General features: G+C 45.6%; 1 protein-coding gene across 6 annotated transcripts in view; it reads right to left on the bottom strand.

Moving 5' to 3' along the window:
* Positions 1-25,028, bottom strand: part of Ripor2 (RHO family interacting cell polarization regulator 2) — a 220,350-nt gene that overhangs the window by 64,958 nt on the left and 130,364 nt on the right. Inside the window, exon 1 of one of the 6 annotated variants that reach the window (XM_012516684.2) lies at positions 24,842-24,968. The exons of 4 other annotated variants lie outside the window; for them this stretch is intronic. The gene's annotated coding sequence lies outside the window, so the exon portion shown is untranslated. Of the gene's footprint in view, positions 1-23,342; positions 23,389-24,841; positions 24,969-25,028 lie in introns of those variants that run through there. One more of the 6 variants, XM_023699982.1, reaches the window with a different exon arrangement.

The following is a 25,028-nucleotide window of genomic DNA, read 5'->3' as shown; positions in this document are numbered from 1 at the left end:
TTCAATTCCCATCTCAGGGCACCCCTGGGTTGTGGGGCTGGCACTGGGTGGAACCCCCAGCCCTTGCGCCTGCTTGCAGGTGCTTTAACCCTCAGAGTTATTTGCCCGGCCCTGTGTATCCTGCTTTTCCTATCAGATTTCTTAGCGCTGTACTCAGTGATTTAGACATTTTTTTTTTCTTAAACTACCTTTAAAAAGAAACTCAGGTTGACCCCAAATTCTTTGTGCTACTTTATCTAATAAAAGGAGGACCAAATACTCAAGTCTTCATTACATATGCTTTTCTATTTCTGATTTTAATATAGGGCAGGTCTGGCCAAAGGCAAAGGAAATACCTGCAAGGATATGACCAGGGCTTTGGATGGGAGCATACATGGACATCTAAGCCCTGTGGAGCTGTGTAAGAGACCAGACATCAGGAAACAAAAAGCAAGGAAACAGCTGTACAATACCGCCTTAAGCCTGAGGGCGCTTTTCTTTTTTAAATTTACCCCCAATTTTTTTATTTAGTTAAGTATATAAACAATCGTGAAAGATCCTTCATAATGATAGAAATTATGAGCCTTCTGTGATTTCCGAGTGGTATTAGGAAGGGCATCTCAGTTTGTCCCAAAGCAGTTCCATGGGGACAAAGTGTCAACCTAGAAACCAAGAGTTGTTAGGGAGGAGGCCTGGATGGGGCCTGGATGGGGATGTGGAGGAGGAGAGAACTTCTGGGAGTGTGACAGGCGCCTTCTAAAACTGCAGTAGTGATGGTTGCTCAGCTGGATAAGTTTACTAAATGGAAGCTCAGTATATTCTATAGGATGTGAATTTTATATCAACAAACCCTCCCCCCCCTTTTTAAAAATCACTATCCATTTCTAGAAAAACTATCCATTTCTAGAAAACTCATCATTTCTTCTGCAGGATCAAGAAATCAAAGCCTGGAAAGGAAGAGCTGAGTGGTTCAGGAGCCACCTGAGAATTGAATGCTTTGTCTCAGGCAGGCCACAACAGACGCCGTGCACAGGCGCACTGTGCTTTCTGAGTCATTTCTGCATGCCTGGCTTGAGTTCCCCCTTTATCCTTTCTTAAGGTGCATCCTGTTTATGCTTCCCCACATCTTGGTCAAGAGCAGAAGTGTAATTCGGTTGTCTGCAAGAAGCATGTGGGCCCGATGGAAACAACCTGCTATGCTAAATCATCATTTGAGATGAGCACTAAAAATAGGCATCTGCTTATTATATGGTTACAAGGTACCTATTACAGAACAGTTGACTAATCTTTTAAAAACAGTAGATATATTTGTCATTGCTTTTTACAAAAATGTATGGCTGCTCTAAAACAAGGCAAGGAAACGCTAGTACTTGGTTCTCAGTTGTCAACGTCATTGGGCAACCAAATAATAAACACATTCATGACACATGCAAGGATTGATCAAGACAAATGATAGAGGTGGAGGGAAACATTATAGAACAAGTCAGTGTAGCCTTGTTCCTCACCAAGGAGAAAGAAGAACCCACATCGGATTTCTGTCGACAGATTCTGCAACTGTGGAATTCCTTCACAATTAGTAATTCCTTCCTAAGTATCAAGCAAGATCAAAGCATTATCTAGTCTTACACTCACAAGACCAGTTGGGTCTTTTCTAAACTAAGTTGTCACCATCTCTGCAGATGGCAGGCCTTCTGCTCCAAACCACAAAGAAAATAAGGAAAAACTTTCTACAAGGTGAAGTGCCTGAGAAACATAAAAATTGCTGTACTGAAGATTTATTTTCAATTAACTTGATAGAAACAGAGGAAGGACTAGAAAGAAAAACTAACTGCCAGGGGTTGGGAGTATAGTTCAGTGAGAGAATCCTTGGCTAGCACCCTCAAGGGGCTGGATCCTATGTCCAGTTCTGACAGCAAAAGGAGGAGGACAAGGAGAAAGGGAGAAGGAGAAGGAGGAAGAAAAAAGGAAACTAATTTTCTGAATCTTTGGAAATGTATACAGGTGATTTAATCCCATGTTTTAAAGACTGCCAATGAAAACATACCAAGTAAGTAGCACATGTGCAATACTATCCGGGTACTGTGTCATCCAAGATCCAAGAAGAACCTAAAGATGAAGTATGTTTTAAAAGTTTGTACAAATGTAATCTGAGAAGAGAATACGATGGCACAGAAGATAGATGGGGGCGTGTGTGAAGTGAAATGGTGACAATACCTATTTCTCCATGCTCCAAGGAAAGCAGCCGGGCAAGAGGATGAGAGTACGGATTCCAGAGCAGAACGAATCCGGGATCAGTTTGGTTTCTGCAGTTCATAGCTGCTTTAACTCACACACACACTACTTAACCTCTCTGAATTCCAGCTTCTTTCTCTCTCTATATATATATATTTAAAACTTAACCAGTTAGAGAGTTTTTGCAAGGTATCAATGAGGTAATATGTGCAAGGCCTGGTAGTAGGTTTTAATAAAGCTAGATGTGAATGATGACGTAAAACCAGAAAAAGTTTTCTCAAACAAGACAGGAGCAGCCAGGAAGTTTCATAAATAGGATGACATTTCACCCGCATCCGGATTAAAGAATGTGAGCCAGCTGGGCGTGGTGGAGCACGCCTGTAATCCCAGCGCTCTGTAGGCTGAGGCAGGAGGGTTGTCATGAAGTCCAGACCAGTCTGGGCTGCCTAGTGAGTTCAAAGCCAGACTGAACTGCACAGCAAGATCCTGTCTCATCAAAGCAAAGCAAAGCAAAGCACAGCAAAACACAAACACACAAATGTGATCCAAGGAGGTGAAGGGTAGACAAATCAGAGTCAGCAGCTTTTTTTTTTTTTTTTTTTCATACAGGGTCTTTCTTCACAATTTGGACTCACAGTGATCCTCCTGACTCAGCCTTCCCGGTGTTGGGGTTACAGGCATGCACCACCACGCCCGCTCCTGGGCCAGCATGTGGGACCCAGGATCAAACTTGGGTCTAGGCAGGTGCTTAGACTGCTGAGCTGTCTCCACAGCCTATCAGCAATTTCTTGAAGACAACAATTTTTACATGGTGAAACTACACCACCTGATACATACTTCAGAAGCTTGGTTCAAAAGTCAGTTTTAGCTGGGTGTAATTTCAGAACTCAGGAGGCTGAGGCAAGAGGATTGGTGTGAGTTTGAGGCCATTTTAGGCTCTTCAAAGTGAATTCAAGGTGATCCTGATATGCACAGGGAGACTTTTATCTCCAAAGAAGACAATTTAATTTTCTAAAATTTTAAAACATTTTGAAGCCTACAGAAAAAATTGCAAGGTGAGTATAAAAAGCTCTCATCTACCTTCCTCTAGAGTTGCTGTTTGGACATCTGCCACATTTCTCTGCATCCCTCTCCCTCCACATACACATGGCTCTTCCTGAATCCTCTGAGAGCACTCTGTATACACACGATTACGTGCACTTCCTCCTTCCCATTGGCTGATTTGCAGCTCTGATGCAACTTCATTCTTAAATACTTCAGTGTGTGCGTCCTAAGGCTACGGGTGCTCACTTACACACTCATTGCCGAGTGGTCAGTCAGAAAATTTAATATTAATACAGTGCTAATATCTATGTGTAGACTTTCAAATCCCACCAACTGGTCAATAAATAATATTGTCTCTCCCGCCCCTACTCCAGGCGCCAAGCCAGGATCACACAGTGACTTGACTCTTCTGTCATCCGTCTTCTGTCTCCTTCAATCTGGGTGATTCTTTGGCTATTGTTTGTCTTTGACCTTGACATTTTAACAATTATTTGTATTTATTCCTCTATAAATTTGGGTTTTATAATTTTTTTTTTGTGTGTGTGTGTAAGGATTTAACCCAGGGCCATTACACTGAGCAACATCCTCACCCCTTTTTTATTTTTTAATTTTAGACAAGGTCTCACTAGGACTTTAAATTGCTCAGGCTGAGCTCAAACTTGCTCTCCTCCTGACTCAGCCTCCCGGAGTGCTGGGACTGCAGGCATGCACCACCACACCCAGCTGCTGATGTTTGCCCATGACAAGATGCAGGCTCTGTACTGTTAGCAGGGTCACCACCTAAGTGTGTCGCTGTCCTTCTCAAGGCACTGCTGCACAGGCCTGGGGAACTGGGTGGTCCCCGTTACTGGTGAGGTTATTTTGATCGCTCATTATGGAGTCGTTGGCCAGTTTCTCCTCTGACAAAGTTACTATTTTCACCTTAGTAGCTAGTAAGGAGGTACTTTGAGGCTACGCTAATATTTTGTTTTAAAGAAACCTGGGATTTTTAGCATCCACCAATAATTTTTGTTGAAATCAATCATTACTATGATGGTGGCAAAAATGGTATTCTTTGAGTGCCATCATTTCTTCTTATGAAAAAAAGCCTTTCTTTAGCTTTTCCATTTATTGCTGTTTACGGTCAGTATGGTCTCCCTCACGGATTCTAGTCAATGGGTTATAATCCATCACTTTAATCTTATGAAAAGTCGAACTGCAGCATTTCTTGAGCAGAATATTCAAAGAGACTTTGTTTTGTGAAGTACAATTCCCTGAATTACTAGCCCCTTAACAAGTTCAGGGCTCATGGGTACTATAATTACTTTCCAGAGTGTGTCATCCCTTTACTACTCTATGTCCTTCGCTGGGTGAGTCTCAGCTGTCTCGTGAAGCAAGTTGCATGCTCAGGAAGGTGGAGGAAAACCTGCCTCTGAACCCAGGGTGACCTGTGTTTCACTCTAAGCCCCCCCCATCTTGCTTGTTCAGGAATCAAAAATTCCTGAAGTCACCAAATTCATTTTGAGGAGAAAATGAGGTCACAAGTACAGGGCTTAATGTGGAGTAATGGCCTTTCCTGCTGACTGGAACCTGCCAGGGGAAGAGATGGCCTGCTTTCGGCAATCAGGTGGGATGCGCTCCTTACAAACCCTTCCACAGCTAACAGGTGAGGCGCTAGAGAAGAAGTAACTTGACATTCTCAATCTCCCTGTTCTGCCTCTTTTCTCCCCTCTCAAAGAAATGACAGCACAGTTTGTGGAAGCTATTTTAAGAGTCTCGCTGAGCCATTTGAAGAGTAGAGAAGAAATGTTAATAGTGTGTCTATTCATTGGGAAGGTCAATTGTTGGAACTTCCAGATAATTGACACTATTTCAGCCCTGGGGAAAATGAAAATTCTGTTTCTTTCCCGTTCCGGTGGATTAAATAAATGCAGGGAGTAGCAGCTGGCCTCATGATAATTAGAAGAGAAATGATTCAGGACATAAAAATCGCTTAAATCTCTTGAGGGGTTGAGTTGATTTTGACTAATGTTGTCATCACTCACTTTAAAATGCAAAGTCCCTACACTGGTAGACCTTCATTTGCGGCACGCCACACACCCACGCATTTAGAAGGAAAGAGCATTTTGCACTTACATGAAAGCTGAGGCTATTTGCAAAAATAAGCAAATCTACCTACTTTTTTTTTTAAACAACAAAACCCATGGGTATCGAAAGGGGAAAACCTCACAGGGAACACAGTCTTCAGAGACAGCTTGACTGATCCTGCTGAGAGAAAAACACACCCACCACAAAACCCTCATGTTTTTGATCACCAGCTTCAAAAACAACACTCCAGTATAGGAGAAAATCAACTCCTCCAGGCGTAGCTGCCTGCAGCAGGGTTAACCTCAGGGCCAGGCAACTCATTTTTATCTAGTAGCAACTGCGGCTTCTTCAGAACAGCCTCAAAATGATAGCGACATCTTCTCTTTCATTGCTGTTAGCATTTACTAAAATGACCATTTTTATAAGCTCATACTTTTTATTCTCACTGGGAACTGAGCTGGATCTCCGGGACCTTAAACAGAAGAGGGCCCCAGGCTGTAGGAGCTGTGCGCCAGTGTGCTGGCAGATGTAATTACGCACATGCGCAGGCTCTCTCACCCCACACGTGTGGCAACCGTGGCACTTGTCAGCACACTTGAGCACCAGGCAGGAAGTACAGCTGGCACTTACGAGCTGCGTGCACAATTTCATCTCAGAGAAGTGGTGAAAATTATCTTAATGAAAGCGTTTCAAGGGTGCCTTCCATAATCAAACTAACATGTTTTCACAGGGTCACCTGATTTCTCTCTGACCGGCTTAATGAGTACATTGAATTGATGGAGGACTGACTGGCAATTATGTGATAACCGGGGTCATTAAAAGCACTGGACTTGAACTAGGTGCACTGGTGTATGCCTGTAATCTCAGCACTCTGGGAGGCTGAGGCAGGAGGAGGATTGCAAGTTCGAGCACATCCTGGACAAATGCTATTTCAAAAACATAACATTGAAAAGAGCTGAGAATGTAGCAGTGCCACAAATTCCCAAATCCCAAAACCAAAATGCTACCTGGATTAGTATAATGTCCTCTGATCCTGGGCTGGTTTGAGCTAGGAGGTTACAGTTAAATTCTTGCTGCTCAGAGGTACGACAATGGACTTCAAACTATAGGAGTCCTTTCTGAGTGGAGTTACAGCCATCATTTTATTCCTGTTGTTATGACAACACTTTTAAAAAGCAACACTTCAGATGCTTAGCCTTCAGGCGTCTTATTATAGACTGGGAGGTAATAACTGAGGTGGGCAGGATTGCTGCTGGGGGCTTAGGAAGGGGCCTGGTGAGCGACAGGAGATAGAGTCAGGACTATGGCTGCCATCTTGGCTTTGGGCCCCTGAGCTCCCTAAGTACTTCTACCTTTCAGAAAACGTATGCTCACCCAGGGCAGGGAGGCATCGCGAACTTGTGGGAAGACGCTTGCAGCCATTCACAGTCTATTCTGTGGTGGCACCTGGGAGCAAGAAGATCTTTCCTGACTTTATGTACTTCACTTTCTCCGACACAGCATAGCCAGGTATTTTAGGAACCAGCAAAGGATGGTGCAGTCTCGTCGGCTTCTGGTGCTTACTATTGACTATTGGGATGATTCACTTATACAAATGTAACTCTATAAAAAAAGGCTTCTTTTGAAACAAAACTTATCATGAAAATCAATAACTGACAAAGGGACAGTGGTGTTAGATTGAACCTGGGACCTGCTATGTTTCTCTACAGTCTGATAAAATAGAAATTTTTTTTAGAAATGTTTATTAAATTAATTTTTTTCCCATAATTTTATTGAGAAACAAATAGCAATGAGACAGTTTCAAATCAAACTGGTAGGACAGTTTCAATAATTAACACATGGCATACTCTTTTCCTAGTGGTTGTTGTACCAGATACAGATGTGATATCCTATTTACAAACACTATTGGAACAAACCCCTCTATTCATTGAATTAAGAGAATGTAGCTATATATCTATCCTAACCATTTTGAATACATAGATACAAAATGGACATTCATCTGTATCCCCTTTTTTTGTTTAGTTCCATCATTTAAATATTATAGGTGTGTGAACTCAGCAAAATATTCCAAAATAGTCCAGTAGTCCATAATAGTATTGGGTCCTCCCCTTGACTGGCAATGTCAGAAATTGTTGACCCGAGTCCCCTATAGCTCAACATAACAGCATGGCTTTACTTCTTATACTTCGTTTTTATACTCTTCTGCTAGATGGTTTATTAAATTAAATTTTAAGAAAAAATTTTGCAGTGCTGCAGATGGAACCCAAAGCCTGCTCCCTGAGCTACAACTCAACCCCTTTCTTATTTTGTATTTTGAGACAGGGTCTTCCTAAGTCATGAGGGGGTCTAAGGTGGACCAGTAATTCTCCTGCCTCAACCTTTCAAAGTGTTGGCAGGACAGTCTTGTGCCACTGTACTTACTTAAATTTAATATTTTTACTTAGATTAGCATCCTGCAAATAGGAAGATGTTTCTACTAAGGGGACAAGCTAGTTGCATGTGGGCACTTTCCAGGCATTGTGTATTAATATGAGAAAGATGTATGTGTCATGTTTTAGTTTATGTTTTTTAAAATGTAAAAAATTTTTTCTATATTGAATTAAATTTGTCTGATAATTTTACCCAGATCTTTCTAAATCTGTTGCATGTGTTTGAAATCATGTGAATTATTATTGACTAAAGTAAAGCGGATCAAAAAATAACCAAGAAAACATAACAAACTGATTAACTGCAGAATAATCCAGTGTCAGAGGCCATTCTAGGGCCCTCAGAGGAGGATGGCACCATGTATGCATATGCTGCGGTATGCCAACAGTTTCAGAGTTGAGTAGTTTCCCAGAGGCCCATACACATGTTCTCTGCATGGTAATTTTAGCAAATTCAGCAGCTATAATAGGGATAGTGGCTTCATTACTGGTCCTTGCTGCTGCATACCAAGAGGTGGCCCCATGCATAACATCTGCTGAGTTATTTTTGGCTGCCAAAACCAAATAATTTATCATTAGAATGCAAAGTAGTTAGGTATGGTTATGTGCAAGTGCCTAACTTATCAACAAAGCAGATTCACATTCCTTTGTTGTATACCAAGGGTTTTTAATAATTTCTCCCCATCCCCTGCTTTGTCCAAAGGATTTGAAGCTAAAACAACCAGAATCACCACCTAATCCTTAGCTTCAAATACCATGTAGTGTAAAGAAAGAACAAACGCTTAATTACACAACCCTGGATTCATCAACATAGGGCAAATTCTCCACACCACCACCAAAAGCATACACTAGAGTTAATTTGTGCACGTGTGTAATGCAGTGTTACACAAGGTGGATTCTGGACACTGAAATCACAGTCCCTGTCCCACCGTCTCCCTGCCCAGGTGCCCATCAGTGCCCCCTGCCCACCGAGCCGAGCCTCGCCCTGATGGGACTGGGCTTCCTCTCTTCCATGGCTGCAAGGCTTCTGCCTGTTTATTGTTCTCAGCCAATCTATTGAGATGGCAGTCACATCCGTTCTCACAGAGCAGGAAATTGAGAGTTTGGGAGAGAAGTCTCCTGTGATCCTCATGCCATACTCGATCACTGGCTGCACCCCAGTCCTCACCTTTGCCAATTCCCAAGGCCATCAGAAGTTGTGCCCTCCCATAGGCCACCCTGGGATGGCATGAAGGGCCACTCTTTATTTCTGGGGCTCAGACCTCCCTCTAAGATGTTTATCTTTTATCTCTTTGTCTTAGGTTTTTTTCTCAGCTTCACTGAGGAGAAAGTGGTACTCATTCGTGTTCTTAAGTCCTCAACCTACCATTTGGGTGAAGTTACAAATAGCAGAGTGGATGATGCTGATTCTCTGGAAAGCCTGAGAGAAATGAATCAGGGAACAGACTTTCTTTAGACAGATATCCCCAAAGCTGGGACTCCTGAAAAGCCAATAATTCATTCGATTCATTCAATCCTGTGGGTGTCTTTGGTTTTTTTGAGACAGAGTCTTGCTATGTAGCCAAGGCTGGCCTCAAACTCACATTGATCCTCCTGCCTCAGCCTCCTGAGCTGGGGTTATGTGTGTCACCACATCCAGCTGATACTTCAGCATAAAAAGGGATGGCACCCTGTTCTGATCATGATGACAAACCAAGTGAAAAGTCATTTTTGAGGCCCTTGAAACATTTTAATATAGATTAGGCATGAGATGGTAGGAAGTTTTATCAGTCTTGCTAGGCATGAAATGGTGGTGGGGTTATGCAAGAAACTGTCACCACTTTTGCGATACACATAGAAGTGTGTGTGAGTGAGGTGCTGTGCGGTCTGGACTGGCTTTAGAGGGTGCCCTGATGGCCACAGTAACCAAGGGATGGCTGAAGCAGACAGAAAAGTCCTGACAAGTTTTGCACCTAGGTGGTGGTTACTCAGGGATTGTGGCCACTGCTTCCCTGTAGGTCTGAGCATACGGTTATTTGCTGGGTGTCTACCAGCCCAATGCAGATATAAGGAGACAATCGCAGGTAGCTTCTCAGCCTCCGTGCAGCAGACAGCAGGCACTTGTAGCCTCAGGCCCAGGAATTCTTAACCTTTGTCCATTTTATGAGCACACTAGAAGACAGTGAATGTTGGAGTGAGGGGTGTGTGGAAGGCAACATGTGAACATCCTTTTCCTTCTGAGATTGGATTCAGATAAAAATGAGGTTACTGGGAAGGGAAACCTGTCTATTTTCTCTAGAAAGAAAAAGGAAATTGGTTTCACCTTTGAATTTGATGGTTCTACCCTGTCCAGCTTCAAAGCAAACAAGATGCAACATCAGTGGTCAAATTAACTTGCTTTAATGACTTCCAGAACCACCTAAGTTTCCCTTCATCAGGCCCACATCTGGGGAAACAAAGAAATCCCAAACAGGACCTTCTTTCGTAGATGTGGAATGGACCAGCAGGAAAGGGAATGAGTTGTCAGGGAGTCCCTCATTTGGCCTGTGTCCCCTGGGGGGGGGGCTTGTGGCACTCTTTCGGGACCTTCTCTATAAACAGGGGGACATGGGGCTCAGGCTGATTGGACCTGAAGAAACCAAGGCATAATTTCAGGAAACTGGAAGTGCTGGGCTAGGTCACATTAGCCCGGGAGAAATGAGGCCCTGAAGTGATCTCTATGGGGGGAAGCTAGGTGTTCAAGTCAATAGAAAGAAGTCTCAGCATACGGAGCCTCCAAAGGATTTAGTGCCAGGTATTGCTAGGGGCAGGCACGCCACTGGAGGTCAAGAGCCACAGAGAGAAAAACTCGTCTTTCAGTGGCTACACAGCTGTTTGCATCTCATGTATCGCTTGGGGGCTCAAAGAAACACCTTTATTAATACGGGAGATTCTCGATAATGAGTCATGTTTGCAGATCACACTTTTCCAAACGTTTTGACATTACTCTACATCCTGCTAGCAGCCCTGTGAATTGGGTGGGACGGCTGCCATCATTGCTGTTTCATAGGCAAGCAGCTGTTCCTTTTGAATTAGATGGTTCTACCCTGTCCAATTTCAAAGCAAACGAGGTGGCAGAAGTGGAACCAGAATTGGGGTTTCTGCCTTTCAGATTGCTGTTGCCCCTGAGATGAGAAAGTGGAATTCTGTCAGATGCCTCTCCCCATGTGTGGCAGTGCCTCTTCAGTACTCGGAATGTCCTGTGGCCCCACACACATTCTGGGCATGTTTGGGTCCAGATGATCCCCTGGCATCTCAATGTTACTTTCTCTGCTGTTGCTCTCGTGGCCCCTGACCATTCTCCATCATGAGATAGCCATTAAGTGTTGGTGACACAGAATAATGACAGACTCCACAAACAGAAATGGGTCATTTTTGCTGTTCTGGAGCAATGCCTTATACCATGGAGGACAATCCTTTAAGAGCTTTCAGTGACAAAGATGCCCCTGCGGCACTCGCTCCACAGGTCCACCAGCACTGACCTATACCTTTCTATGTTAAATCCACAAAGACATACAGTACTAAGAATTAGCTCATCATTTAAAGACATCTGCTGCACTACAATAAATATGTCGAGCTGGGGTGATAGCTCTGCGGTATAAAGCGCCTGCCTGCCAAGTGCAAGGACCTGGGTTTGATCCCCTGTACTGCATGCCATGCCGCATGCTGTGCTGACATTGTGTGGTGCTGGGCCCCCAAAACTGGCCGTGATGGCGCATGCCTCTAATCCCAGCTGGGGAGTCTGAGAGAGAAGGATCACTATGAGTCTGAGCTGTATAGTGAGACCCTGAACCAAATAAATAAATAAAAGATTTTAAAAATATGCTAATCTTCTGCAGCTCCAGATGGCTCTTGATATAATTATCAATGACCTCTAGAAACTGCCTAATGTAACGCATCATATATTTCTGGGCTACTCAGACCTGGCTGCATGTTAGAATTACCTGGGGAGCTTTACAAAACTGTTATGGCCTGAGCCTCGTTTCCAGAGATTTGGACTTAAGAGTTAGCACTAGTGTTGGGACCTGGACTTAACTATTACATTCAAAAAATGTCTTCCTAGGGGTCAATATTTTTTTTATGCACACTGTACTTTTGCTTCCCTTTCTCACATTAAACAAATCCAAGTCATTCATGTGTGTTAGTCACTTATCTCCCACTTTACTATAAAAGATATTTGAAAAAGGCTTTGCAAGTCTTTACAAACAAACAACCAGAATACAATTGCATCTAACGTTCAATGGCATAGAAGGCGTGGCTCTGAAAACTCTTATGATTTAAGAGAATTTTTCCACTATTAGGAAGATTTAGAAGTGGCCACGTGGTAGGATGGAACTGGAGGACACCTACTCCTCTCTTCTCCAACACTGCATTCATAAGATGAAATCCTCCTGCTTCTGGTGCTGAGAACTGAGTCAGCCTGGTTTGTGCCCCGGAGCCCTGGCTGGGTCCTGATCCTCTCCAGACCTGCACTGCTGTGTTAAAGTGGGGACAATAAAAGGAATAACCTTACAGGTTGTTGTGAGTTATGTAAATTGATGCATGGAAAGTGCTCAGGCCAGGAGCAAGGGAGCCTCTTCCTACCTGTCTTTCTAACAGCCATGCAGATGTGTTGTCAATTCCAGTTTAATAAGGTTGGGACTGGAACTTCTGTGCATGTCCCAGAAAATCAAGCTCAAAAACAGGCTGGGTTCTCCGTGGTTAGCATGGGTGGTGCTTTCTCAGCTGTCTTGAAGGATAAATTAGCAAACTGATTGAGGCTTCCATTACCAAGAGCTACAACGGGTATCTTGGGAGGAAGAAAATAGTACCTGGCTCTTCTATTTACAAAATGCAACTGAAGCCAGATGTAGTGGCACATGCCCGTCATATCAGCAGTCTGGGAAGCTGAGGCAGGAGAGGATCACAAGCTCTGGCCCAGCTGCAGACTTAAAAAGACCCTGTCTTGAAATAAAAAGTAACAAATAAAAAAAGGCTAAAAAGACAGTTTGGTGTGAAGGTGCTGGTTTTAAACCCCAGTACTGACAAATAAACACCACCACTAAAACCAAACATAGTTAAAAAGTGGTGAGGAGTCCTAGGGTATTCTACCAGTAGAAAGGCATTTTCAAGAGTCCATTTGTACAGTGTGAAGTGTCAGGTTTTCTGTGAATGCGCAGCAGACCGTCAGCGCTCTGAGCATAGATGTCTGTGTTGCAAGGTGAATACTGTGTTTGCTGAGATCCTGGAACTGACAGTGCAGGAACACAACATGGGTGTTCAGAACACAACATGGGATGGGCAGAGTTCAGAACACGCACCAGGCAATGCCTTCCAAGCACAGTGCACATTCACAGAAGTCAGGCTTTTAGCTCTTAGGAGAGACGGATTTTCTCTGCTTCGAAAAGGCATCGTTTGGCAGGATGGTTCTTGTGTTTTTAAGCATTGTGTGGGTATTCCAGCCTGAGAGTGGAGGCCCCCAACTGTTCTGACTGTGTAGTCAGGAGGAAGGGGGCATTGCATGGACAGGTGGCTGGACACAGCCAGTCACCACACTCCTGCCTCCTGCTACCTGCCAAGCCTGGATTTTGGATTAATGTGCCACAATTAATTTACACAACAGGAAATAGCATATATCAAAGTCACCAATGAGGCTTTTTTTTTTTTTTTTGCACTTCCAGAGTCAAGAAAACAGTTGAAGAGCTTTTGTTTTAATAAATGACCCCGGCTTTACACATGGATCTAGCAAATTTCCTGACTGAGACCATTTCTTGTGTTGTAGCTGTGATTAGTGGAGAGTTTAAAACTGCACAGAATCTTTGAGATTGTCTAGCCAGTGCTTTTAATAAGGTGTCAAGAGAAGGAACAGGTAGGGTTGGGGAGATAGATCAGTAGAGTAAGCGCTTGCCTGGCAAGCGCAAGGGCCTGAGTTCAAGCCCCGGTTCTGAAAGAGAGAGAGAGAGAGAGAGAGAGAGAGAGAGAGAGAGAGAGAGAGAGCAAGTTAGAACAAGAAACTAGCAGGGTCTGGAAGGCTGATGTGCAGGCACATGTGTGTGCATACATGTAGGCACATGTAGTTGTATGGTATGCAGCTGATCACTTCTAGCCACACAGCTGGCATTAAGTCTCCTCTTTGGAACAGTGACCCCTGCTTTGTTTTTCTTCTGTAAATAGGGATCGTAACATTGGTACCCTTATTTGTGAGGATTAAAAGATATCAAAGTCCATCTCATAAGGGATAGATGCTGGACACAAAATACTCACCCAGTTCAGTGCATGTCTCTTATTAACAGTATCTTCATCACTAAAGTGGAAGATCAAAAGATAAGTAGCCCATCTAGACCACAAAAGTTTTGTGTTTTTATGCTTGGCTCAGCTTTGTTAATCAAGTGGTCTCACTAGAACCTAAAACCTCAGTGACAGGTCTGGGCAGTGATGGTTAGGAAGGGCCACGCAGTTGTAACTCTATTGTGGTAGACCTTGTGAGGGAAGCGCCCATCACTCCCCCACCCCCAATATTTGCTGAAGAAAATCTGATGATCATGCCCAACTTTAACTTAGATTCTAAGCTGCATCCCTTTCTTCCCCCAAAGGGCAACTGAGAGCTAAATATAGAAGTTTCTTTTCATAACATTTCATTTTTTTTTCCCATACCATTTTCTTTGGTGGCCACTTTTAGATCTTTAGGAGAAGGGTCAACCAGCTGAATTCAACCTTTTAAGTGTACACACCCATATGACATACTTCTATTGCAGGCTTTGGATAGAGAAATTTTTTTTGTATGTTCACCTTTCCAATAGCAATAACTTAAACTATAACTTACTACGTTCCTCTTTTGCTGGGGTACAAGGAAGCTCTGAGTAAAACTTACTGCTCACTCCCATTGATGTCCACCAATTGCCCCATGATTTCTCCCAGCTGCCTGTTTTAGTATTTGGAAGCCGCTGCTCTACGGAGGTTCAAAGGCAATTGTGGGACGTAGTAGTGACATGAACACCACGAGACAGTCCCCATGAATCCGCATAAGGGAAATAATCATCTTTCTCATGGAATTATCCTCATAGAAGAAATTACCCTCAGGCTAGCACAGGGCCCACGGAGATAACTTCTCTTGCACTGATTTGAAAAATGGGCATTTCTGGAAAAGATCAACTAGGAGTCAAGTCAGTGAATCACAGCTATTGTTCCGGAAATTATATTCAAATCTAGTCAGTCCAAATCTGAGAATTCTATTTGTGATGCAAATCACAGGGAAAAATACTTCTGTTTAACAAATCAATGCAACCCTGCATATCATTTAGATTGGTTACCACTTTAAATCTCTTCTGATAGAGAGACAGAAGGGGAAATCATGCGTGTATTAACCAGATTTGACACTATTCATTTTTCTTCAACTGTAGGTAATTATCCTGTATGATTCTCTTATGCATAAATTAAAACCACATGAATTAACAATGATCTTGTTTTCCTACATTCAGTAATTAAGACAAAAATGATCAAGGGATACTTCCCATGTGGGTATGCATAAGACAGTGATCCTCTTCATAAAAGAAAAGGAATGATCCCTTTTTTCTCTCAGCTTGGTTTGCTGTCCATGCCCCTCCTCTGCCGTGAGACTGTTCAGCTCTCCACGGCCTTGTGGAGGGCAGCTGTTTGCTAGGGAGAGGAAGGCTTGCTACTGGCAGGGCATTGTTTGTCAGGGTGCACTGCTTAGAGAAAGTGTCCATTCCACTTCCCCACGTTTGGGGCACCCTCGCAGCCATGGTGAGCACTTGGCTGGAATAATGAAGCTTTGGCCTGAATGACGTGATGAAGCTTCTTCATAATTACACGAGGGTCCCCAAGAGCCTCATTACTGTCTCGATATCAAGAACCCCAGCTGTGCGGACAGTCTGAGATGGGAGCTGCTAAGCCAGACGAGCCGGCAGCCACAGTGCCAAGGTACGTGGGAGAGCACACTCACGACTGGTTGTTGCTGTGGGAGCTGAGGCCGAGAGTCTGGAGTCTTCGCGTGTTTTCATACCAGACACAGCCTGTACTCTGATGTCACAGAGCCTCGCTTTAACACTGAGCTCTGCCTCCTATTGATTTTGCAAGACTCCAATCCTTTCACCTTATAGAATGGAGATGATAAAAAGTAATTACTTCAGTTTATTGTGAAGACTTGGTAAACGAATACGGGAGCCTGGCACATCAGAAATGCTAGCAAATGACAGCTATTTTTATTATGTAATTTTATTTAGATTGGGTGCTTTAATAGAGAGGATGTTCAATAGAAAGGATGTCAACATGCAACATTAGATAAGTGTACACATATCTATAATTCAGAATTTGCATTTATCTTTAAAACTGCAGTGGGTTCAGCCTCCCCTTCTGCCCAGGGAGGTCTTGACTCTATCTGCAATTAGGATTCCATGACTTACTGAAAGTGAGGTGACAGAGGGAAGGCTATGGGACCTGATGTAGACTCTTATCTGCAGGAAGATTTGGGAAGATTTATTTCTTCCCCTGTTGGATCATAACTGAGTAAAAATAGTCCTATAAATGAAAAGCTACACAGCCCACAGTATATATTTTTTTTCTTGAGTTAATGTCACCCTTTAGCCTCTTCTTGCTTTGGTTGTTTTCTTCCATCAGTGAGGAAAGAGCCGTTTGGCAACAGAGAGTCCCCCACCCATTACATCTGGAAAATATCTTAACGTGAAGAAACACATATTGAAGATCTAAAAGAAAAAAAAAATACTCCTAAAAAAGAAACACCACGTGTCATTGGTGTCCTATTTTGGGCCAAAGATCACGATGACAAGATTCAAAGGGCAAACTTTTTTTGGAATGTCATGGGAGCCTGAAAAGGGAGCAAGTCCTGGCCTTTCTTAGGTCATCCGGGAGGCCTTGTGCCACGTGCTAAATAAAGTCTCCAGCAGAGGGCGCAGGAAGAAACTTCCCACTTCCTGCAGCTCCCAGAGAACGTGGGCTTCAGGGAAGCCATATTGGAAGCTGAAAAGGGAAGGCAGGCAGAGAGAATCATCCCTTCCTCTCTCCTGCTGAACTATGCTTATTGTACCGGGCCCATGAGGTGGACATCCTGGGATGGAGCTGGGTGGAATTGGAACACCTTAGTTAACTGGGCTGTGTCTACACACGTGTACTATGATCTTGGATGAGCCAGTGAAACGTATTGTCCTGTTCCCTGATTTGTGAAATCAGCACCACTGATGCTACATCTCGGGGTTGCTCGACAGTTTCAATGAGATAAGGGCGAAAGTCGGAAAATGGGTGGAAAAATCCCATCACCAAAGCATTATTATGTAGTTTTCCTCCCCTGCCCCTATGCTCAGTACCGGATATTCAACCCAGGACCTTTGCACTGAGCTACCTTGCCAGCTCTTTACCACAGATTATGTTGAGATCGGGTCTTGCTAAGTCATTAAGTTACCCAGGCTGGGATTGAATTTGAGGTCCCTCTACCTCAGCCTTCTAGGGTGCTGGACTTACAGGTGTGCCCCACCATTCCCGGCTTATGTAGTACTCTTAATAAAGACTGAACTTAAAGTTGAACACCAAACTTTAGGCAGCAAGGAAGGAGGACTACGTAGGAGACGAATGGTGGGAAAGGAAAATCTAGCAGTCAGGATGCCAACGGAGGAGGACACATCAGCTTCCTGGAGCTGCACTGTAGACATTGGTTAAGCACTGTGGTTAGAGCGGTGCCTTTCCTTCTCTTTTTCTTCAGCTCCTCAGTTGGCCCACAAGTTGGGGTCAGCCCTAGAGTATAGGTTTGCATGACCTCCACTTGCTACAACGAGACAAGCTAATAGGAAGCTGGATTTATTATATGAAGTTGGATTCTGCTTATTCCCATCTTGGTGGTACCAGTCAGAAACCTTACCACCCAGCCCACTGGACCAAGTCCTCCCAAAGCAAACCAGCCTACATGTGCACCAGCCTTTCTGATGTGGGGTCTAAGAACGAATGTCTTTGGCCAGTATTCTAGAAGAGGAGAAGGTGGGTTTCAGATTGGTTATTTTACTACGGACTCCTGCATGTTCCCTGCCTCTCAGTAAAGAAATCTGGTAGGAATAATACCAGGCCACGGTCCCAATCTAGTTATTTATTACTATGTGACAGATGATTCTCAAACGCCGTGACCTGAGACAACAGTGAGTCAGGAGCATAGTGAGCTCTGCCGGACAGGCCCAGCCTGGGGTCTGTTATGGGCCAGCGGCCTCTGGCAGAGAAACAGCAGGGCTGGCAGCCTCCTCTCCCCTCTCACTCAGTGGGAGCTTAGCTGGTGTGGGCTTCCCCACAGCATGGTGGGCTCAAGACAGGCGTGAGGTGATTGATGGTGTCAGGGCTGGTGTCTGAGCCAATAAAGCAGAACTTAAATTATCTTTTAAGATCCAGCCTTGGAAGTCACATTCTCTATTGATCTAGGGTGTCACAGTTTGAGGAGAGGGAACACAGCTCCAGTGTTGATACAGGAGGAAGACTGTATGGAGCGGGAATCTAGTTGAGACCAGTTTTGGAAGACACAGTCTGCCATGTGGATGGGCTGTACTTAAGGGCTAAGCAGTAGAAAGTCAATGTTTATCCCTGACACTGATGCTTATTCCAGTCTCTCTTTCATCTCCAGAGAGTACCTTCTAATGTGGCAACACAGACGACATGCTAACGCCGCTCTCCTCCCATCCCATCTTGGGACTTAGAAACTTCATGACTCTTGTGAAACTTCCTAAACATCTCAAACATCCCCTCCTGTTCTGCCACATGCCACTGTCCCTCAGAAGTGACAGTTAAAAGTGATGAACCACATCCCACCTGTGGTTACCCAGGACCTCTGTGGCAGCTGCAGAGGTGGGCACCACAGGCACCACATGCCATTCCGGGCCCGCTCTGCTGGAGGCTGGAGACACTGCTGCTCAGCACCCCCTGCACTCAGGTCTTCTGTTGGAGGCTCTGTCTGCATCTGAAGGTAGCTGTGAGAGGAGGGGAACGTGCTGGTCTCCTACAGTTGCTGTAATAAATAACTTCGATGGAGGGGATAAAACATACATTTATTATCTTACAGTTCTCAGGACACTGGTCACACCAGACTGAAGTCAAGGTGTCCAACAGACTTGTGTGTCTTCTCTGAGGTTCTACTGGAAAGCCATTCCTTATCTGAAGCTTCCAGAGTCCTTTGCCTTCCTCTCCTGAGGCCCTTGCCTCCACCTGCACAGCCAGGGGTGCTAATGTCTCTGGCCTCCCTTCCCTGGTCCTGTGTCTTTCCTTGTGAGAACTCATGGAAGCAGCCTGGGCCCACCTGGGTGATGGGACTCTGTCGTGTGCTTCATTTAGCCACATCTGCCAAGTTCATTTTTCATGTGGGTCTCATGAACAGGACGTGGGTATCTTGGAGAGGCCATTGTTGTGCCTACCAAACTTTGCTCCTCCTTCTGTGATTTCTGTCCCAGCCACCTTCATGGAGTGTCTAGGTTTTCCACAGTGGCCTTCTGGCTGGCTCTTCCCTGACCATGGCAGCAGTAGCCAGGGGCTTCCCCAGACAATTGGGCATGTGGGGGAGCCATTTCCAGCCTGGTTTTACATACTGTCTTTCAAATTTCAACCTAATGTTCATTTCTCTAGCTTTCCTGGCCCAATAATCTAGTGAAGCACTGTATTTATATCCTTCTGGTGCAGTAGATTCTATTCTCTGCAGCTGAATCCCAATGATCACTAGAGTCCCTGTGTGTGTCCTTCCTAGGGCCACTTTTCTCTGGTTCTAAGCTCTGTTTATTTCTGAGGATGAAGAGATCACTAAATTGGAGTATATGTGGACAGGATATGGATCCTTTCAAATGGCTAAATGCTGCCAGGACCCTTATAACCTGAAAGTGTGGTGTAGCATCCCCCTTCAAGGACTGCTAGCAAGAGGAAAAGACTCTGGAATCGTCCTGTAGGATAGGTTAGCCTTAACCTTCTACCTGTGTAGAAGGAAAGAGTTTGTGTTCTTGGTGTTCCTCTGCATTGCTTTTACATTTCCAGGGTACCCTTCCCCCGTCCTGGCCTTGCCTCCTTTCCAAGAGTTCTCCTGGAGGACCAGGATATAGAGACAAGCCTGGGGAGAATGGGGCCATTGTTTCTGCTGTCCCTGCCTGAGCAGTTTGCTTGAGGAGGAAAAGATTGCTTCCAGGGCTAGAGGTAAGAGTCAGTGGCATTTAAGCCAGAAGTTCAGAGGTGAATTCCGGAAAAAAATTCAGAGATGATTTTTTACACAGAAAAAATTTTTTTGGGTATGGTCATTGGCCAACCTTATTCTATTATCTTTTTTGGGCATGGCCATCGGCCAGCCTTATTCTACCATCTTCTTCATTATTAATAATAGCCTATTTTGCAACTGTTACCATGTGGCCTTCTTTGCCAGGCAAAACTCACTATCCTGACCTTTTTGACCTTCAGTCTTGCTCTTAAATCAAGTTCGCAGGGAGTTTGTTACCACTTGATAGAATCTACTGCACCAGAAGGATATAAATACAGTGCTTCACTAGATTATTGGGCCAGGAAAGCTAGAGAAATGAACATTAGGTTGAAATTTGAAAGACAGTATGTAAAACCAGGCTGGAAATGGCTCCCCCACATGCCCAATTGATTTCTCCTGCTGGCGTGATGGCTGGAAACTCTTAAGGACACACGGATGGACCACACAGAACCTCTGTGCTCTGTGTCCTTTGTTGTTGAGCCCCTTTTATCTTTTGTCTGTCACCTGTCAGGAACATGGACATTCTCCACTGACAAATCCCACCACAGCCTCTTCTTCCTCTTTCTGTTCTTAGCTACTTTTTCTGTAGGTGAATGTGTGATTTCTTGTCAAATCCAAGCACTAATAATTATGCTGCAGTGACAGGTGTGGGGGGATGCTGTGGCTTGGGCGTGGCTTGAACATCCCTGAAGGTCCATTGTGATTAAAGGCTGGTTCCCAGCCTGGTACTCCTGTGAGGAGTGGGCCTGGGGGAGGTGCTGCGGTGGTCTGGGGCATGCTCTCTGAAGGGACTGTGGGGGCTCAGTCTGTCCCTGTTCCTTGTTCAGGGTTCAGCCACTTCCTCGCTGCAGTACACTCACTCTCCTACTACTGCTATCCATTAACTTTCTACCTTCAGAATAGTGAGCTCCACAAACCTCTCTACTTCCCAAGTGGCCTGCATTGGTCATTTTGTTACAGTGCCATAAAGCTGACTGAAACGCAGAGCAAACCAGGATGTGTGGTGGCTCACAGCCCACTGTCCACAACTTGTTCCTCCTTCTTCCCTACCAAACTGCACTCTCTAGAAGACTTATTCAATGTCCTACACTCGTATGTGGAATTGCAAATCTAACTTTGAGCAGATCCTAAAGTAATCGATCAGTGAAGACAGGATTAAGGTCCCCTAAATTACATAACACAGCACTTCAAATCCATCTCAGAATTAAAAGTGGTTTTCCATCAGTTTATTTTATTTTAGAACGGTGAACAGTGTGGATAATAATCCCTTTAAAACTCCTCCTGCTTTGGTCTGCTTGGAGCTTGCTTTGATCTTACAGAACAGATAGAAATATTGCATCTCATTTGCTTTCCTGTTGAAAAAGTCTAATTTCCTTTTTAATTAGCATAATGAAGGTGTGAAGGCCTTCATCACCCTGCGCAGCACTCCCTGATGTCAAGGAAGCGATACAAATGACATAACTGCAGCACTTTTTCTCTTTCATGGCCTTCTGGATTTCCCTGGTGGGCTGGCAACCAGCCGAAGCCATGTGTAAATTCATCTCTTCTAGATAGACTGCTACACTCTGAAAAATAGCTCTTACTTTCAGGGTCCATTTCCAACCCCACTGGGATGAGCTTACTATGACCAAATCAACCAAACCAAACCAAAAGCCAGTCCATGAAACACAGAGGGAGCATGTGGCTTCAGAGAGAAGGGGACGTGGCCACATGGGGGTGTTGGTGACGACTTGCTCCAGACCCATGACTGAGCACCCACAGGAAGGTTGCTGGGCATGCACCTAGGGCAAGGTTTTCATTTGTAGGGAGAAACTGTTGTTTTAAGAAACTGCCTGCAAGAATACGATTTCAAGGATGGAAATGGAACCACATGAAAGGCTCCTTCTAGCTGAGAAGATGTGTGAACGCTTAGAATCCTTTTGCTTCCTGGGCAGATTGTTCTAATAGCCACATGGTGGCTGTTCACATGACAACGGCTGTATAACACTGGCCCACACCTAACACTGGTTTGGGGAAACCAATTCCAGGCTGCAGGGATTCCAACCTCCCCTCCCCACCCCCGCTCATGTGCTTGCTCATTGTCTTTAGCTGGTATTCTTTTCTGGCTGAATGGCCACAAACACGAGCTGTCTATCTGCCCCAGCTCATGGAGCTCCGCTTGGCAGATGAGAATCACTCTGCTAAAGGAGCTGCTTGTGGGCACAGGAAGCCCCAGTGGAAAGTCAGCTCAGCCACTGCCCCAGGGAGCGCCCATTGTCTACAGAAAACGACTTTCACTTCCATCACCACTTCCTCCCACAGAAAGCAAGAAGCTGGTTTTTGACTTCTGACTTCTTTTCAGAATAAAAACAAGACAGCTTTATATTTTTTCCAACCCTGAATGCAGTGGCTGATAAAATGAAACACTGGTTTGCAAACTCCTAAACCTAAGGGACTGTTTGGCGCACAACCAGACTGTTTAAGATGAACTCTGAAGGCTACGCTGCTCACCTCCACTGCTGCTGTGTCTGGGTTTTGGGCTCTTGGTGGACAGGTGCACTAATCACCTGTGAATGAGCAGAAAGTGTAAGTGGGAAGTGGCATGGTTACATTTAGAAGGGAGCATGTGGTGTGTATCACAGCTGGGCTTGGGGCTCTTAGGGATGTTTCCATTTTAGTGACCACAAATTCAGGATAGGACTCCCGGCAGTCACTGGCAAGGCCCCACTCGGTGGACTTCAACACTGAAATGACAAAATTGTATGTCAGTTTAGCCACCAAAGCCTATAGACCACCATGGTGGTGCATGCTTGTAATCCCAACATTCTGGGAGACTGAGACAAGACAATCAGACATGTGAGACCAGACTGAGCACTTAGGAAGAGCTTGTCTCAAAATATAAAAACAGAAAAGGGCCTGGGCATGTAGTTCAGTGTGAAAGCCCCTAGGCTAAATCTTCAGTACCACCAAAACTAAAACTAAAACTAAAATTTGTAGGTGTAACTATTTCCTGTCCAGCCCCTTTCACTTCTCCAGGTCGGTCACCCTTGAAACGCAGGCATGTCCCTTTTTCGCTGGAAACAACTTCATAATTAAAAGAAGGATGGGAACTATTTCTGAATTTTGTGTGTAGGTAGTCAGAATCCTAGACAAGTCCCTAGCAGTTTTCCTCTCTAGCTGGCATTACTTTATATTTATACTAGGGCTAAAATATGCAAAGCAAGATCTCACATTTGAGTGTCAGAGGAAGAAGGAGGCAAGGCCAATCAGGGAACCTTTGGAAGAGCGTCACATGCAGCATGTTTATACTAAACAGATTCCCCAGGGTCTGTTTTCCAATGTTTGGATGTTTTAAGGTTTTGGACTAGCAAATGCATGACCTTCCAGGGAAGATGCTGGTATTTGGCAGCCCCTGCTCAGCTTCCAGGGACAGCTGAGCACAGGAGCCTGCTGTGTAGGGCTGGCTGGAGTAGGAGCAGAGAGAAGAGGAGGCTCTTCCTAAGCCACTGTCACCCTGAGCAGGCACACCTCTGAGGACTGCTCCTGCAGGAGCTGCTCAGCTGCATCTGGCTCCTCACTAAACACTGAGGCTCTCTGTGATGGTGCCCGTTCTGGAGGAGGTTGTGGCTGACACCCCAACCTGGGACAACAGATGATGCATAGTTTGTCAGAGCAAGACAGCACAAGCGGCCAGATTCAGAAGCTGCTCCAAAAGTCTGGAGGAGCCAGAGAAAGAGGAGAAGGAAACCAGTAGGAGTACTGGGGAGGAAGAGGAGGAGGAGGGAAAGAGGAGGGGACAGTCTCAGAGCTACACAACCTTGAGTAAAACCGAAAGGAGGGAATGGTTGCATATCAGGCAACAACACAGCCCCTGCCAGGGCTGACGCCCAGAGCTCCACAGAGGGCCAGGTACCATTTCCCTGAGGATGGGCCCTCCTAGACCTTCAACCCAGCGAGCACGTGGACTCTGGAGCATCGCAAGTGGGAGCAGGAAGAAAGGCCCCAGTCTGTTCTCTAAGAGAAGCCTACTGGCTCCTCAGGCAGGAAGCTTAGCTGTAGCCCCACCGCTCAGTTACCTCCAGGACAAGCGCCTGGAGGCTGGGACCTCAAGGGCACCACCCCCACGCCCACAGCCCGAAGGCCTTTTCAGTTTGCCGCTAATTCTCTCGCTCCCGTGTGCTGTCACTTTGTACCGACATTAGCCACCTTAACACCTGGGTGACTTCCACTTACAAACAGCTCCTTTTCCCTTCCAAAATGAGGGGTCTCTATGGGTAGCCCTATCCTGTGGGAGAGAGCCCAGAGGTCACAGTTACCTCAGCTCTCCAGCCCCTTCCACACACCTGCGAGGACTCCTTCCTCAGGCGCATCACCACATCGTGCCCTCCTCCGTCTTTCCAGACGCGGGTGGACATCAAGGCGACACTTTCCTTTCCTGGCCCCTCCCAATTCTCACCCCCTTTCTTACGCGGGTTATTCAGACATGGCCACGAAGAGGCTGGCGGGTAGCAGGGATCAACTGGTCAAGTGGGGCAAACGAAGAACCTGGACACAGCGGCCCTACTCTGAGCTGCGGTTTCCATCAGCGCCGAGTGCTGGGAGTCTCCCCGCGACCCGCACCCCGACTCCCCTACCCACACCCCTCCTGCCTGGAAAAACGCAGCCGGACGCCGCCTTAGCCCCTCGGGCATCCTCCAGCTCTGCCCGCAGCGCGCCCTGCTCGCCCCGCAACTTCCCGTCTCTGCCTTTGGGCCCGCGGCGGGAGCGTCGGGCAGGCGCGGTCCCCGTGCTCGTTCAGGTCGAGGACCCCCTACACGGACCTCCCGGGGCAGAGAGCAAAGTCCGAAGTGAAACAGAATCCACCCAGAGGTTCCCCTACCTAGAGACGGACGCCTCCGGTCATGACAGGGCTCAGGTCTCCGCTCTGTGCGGGCCGGGCCGCCTGCGCCTCCCCTGGCCGAGCGCCCGAGCGCGCTCGCTGCTCACTCGGGAAAGGGCCGCGGTGACAGTCGCGTCCCAGGCCGGTGCCCTCGGCGTGCGCTCGCGGTGGCGGGGCGGGCGCGGGG

This window comes from Octodon degus, unplaced genomic scaffold (genome assembly GCF_000260255.1).
Source record: "Octodon degus isolate 3935 unplaced genomic scaffold, OctDeg1.0 scaffold00119, whole genome shotgun sequence".
Taxonomy (NCBI): domain Eukaryota; kingdom Metazoa; phylum Chordata; class Mammalia; order Rodentia; family Octodontidae; genus Octodon; species Octodon degus.
Note: the sequence above shows the minus strand (reverse complement) of the source record. Positions and strands in the feature narration are given on the sequence as shown.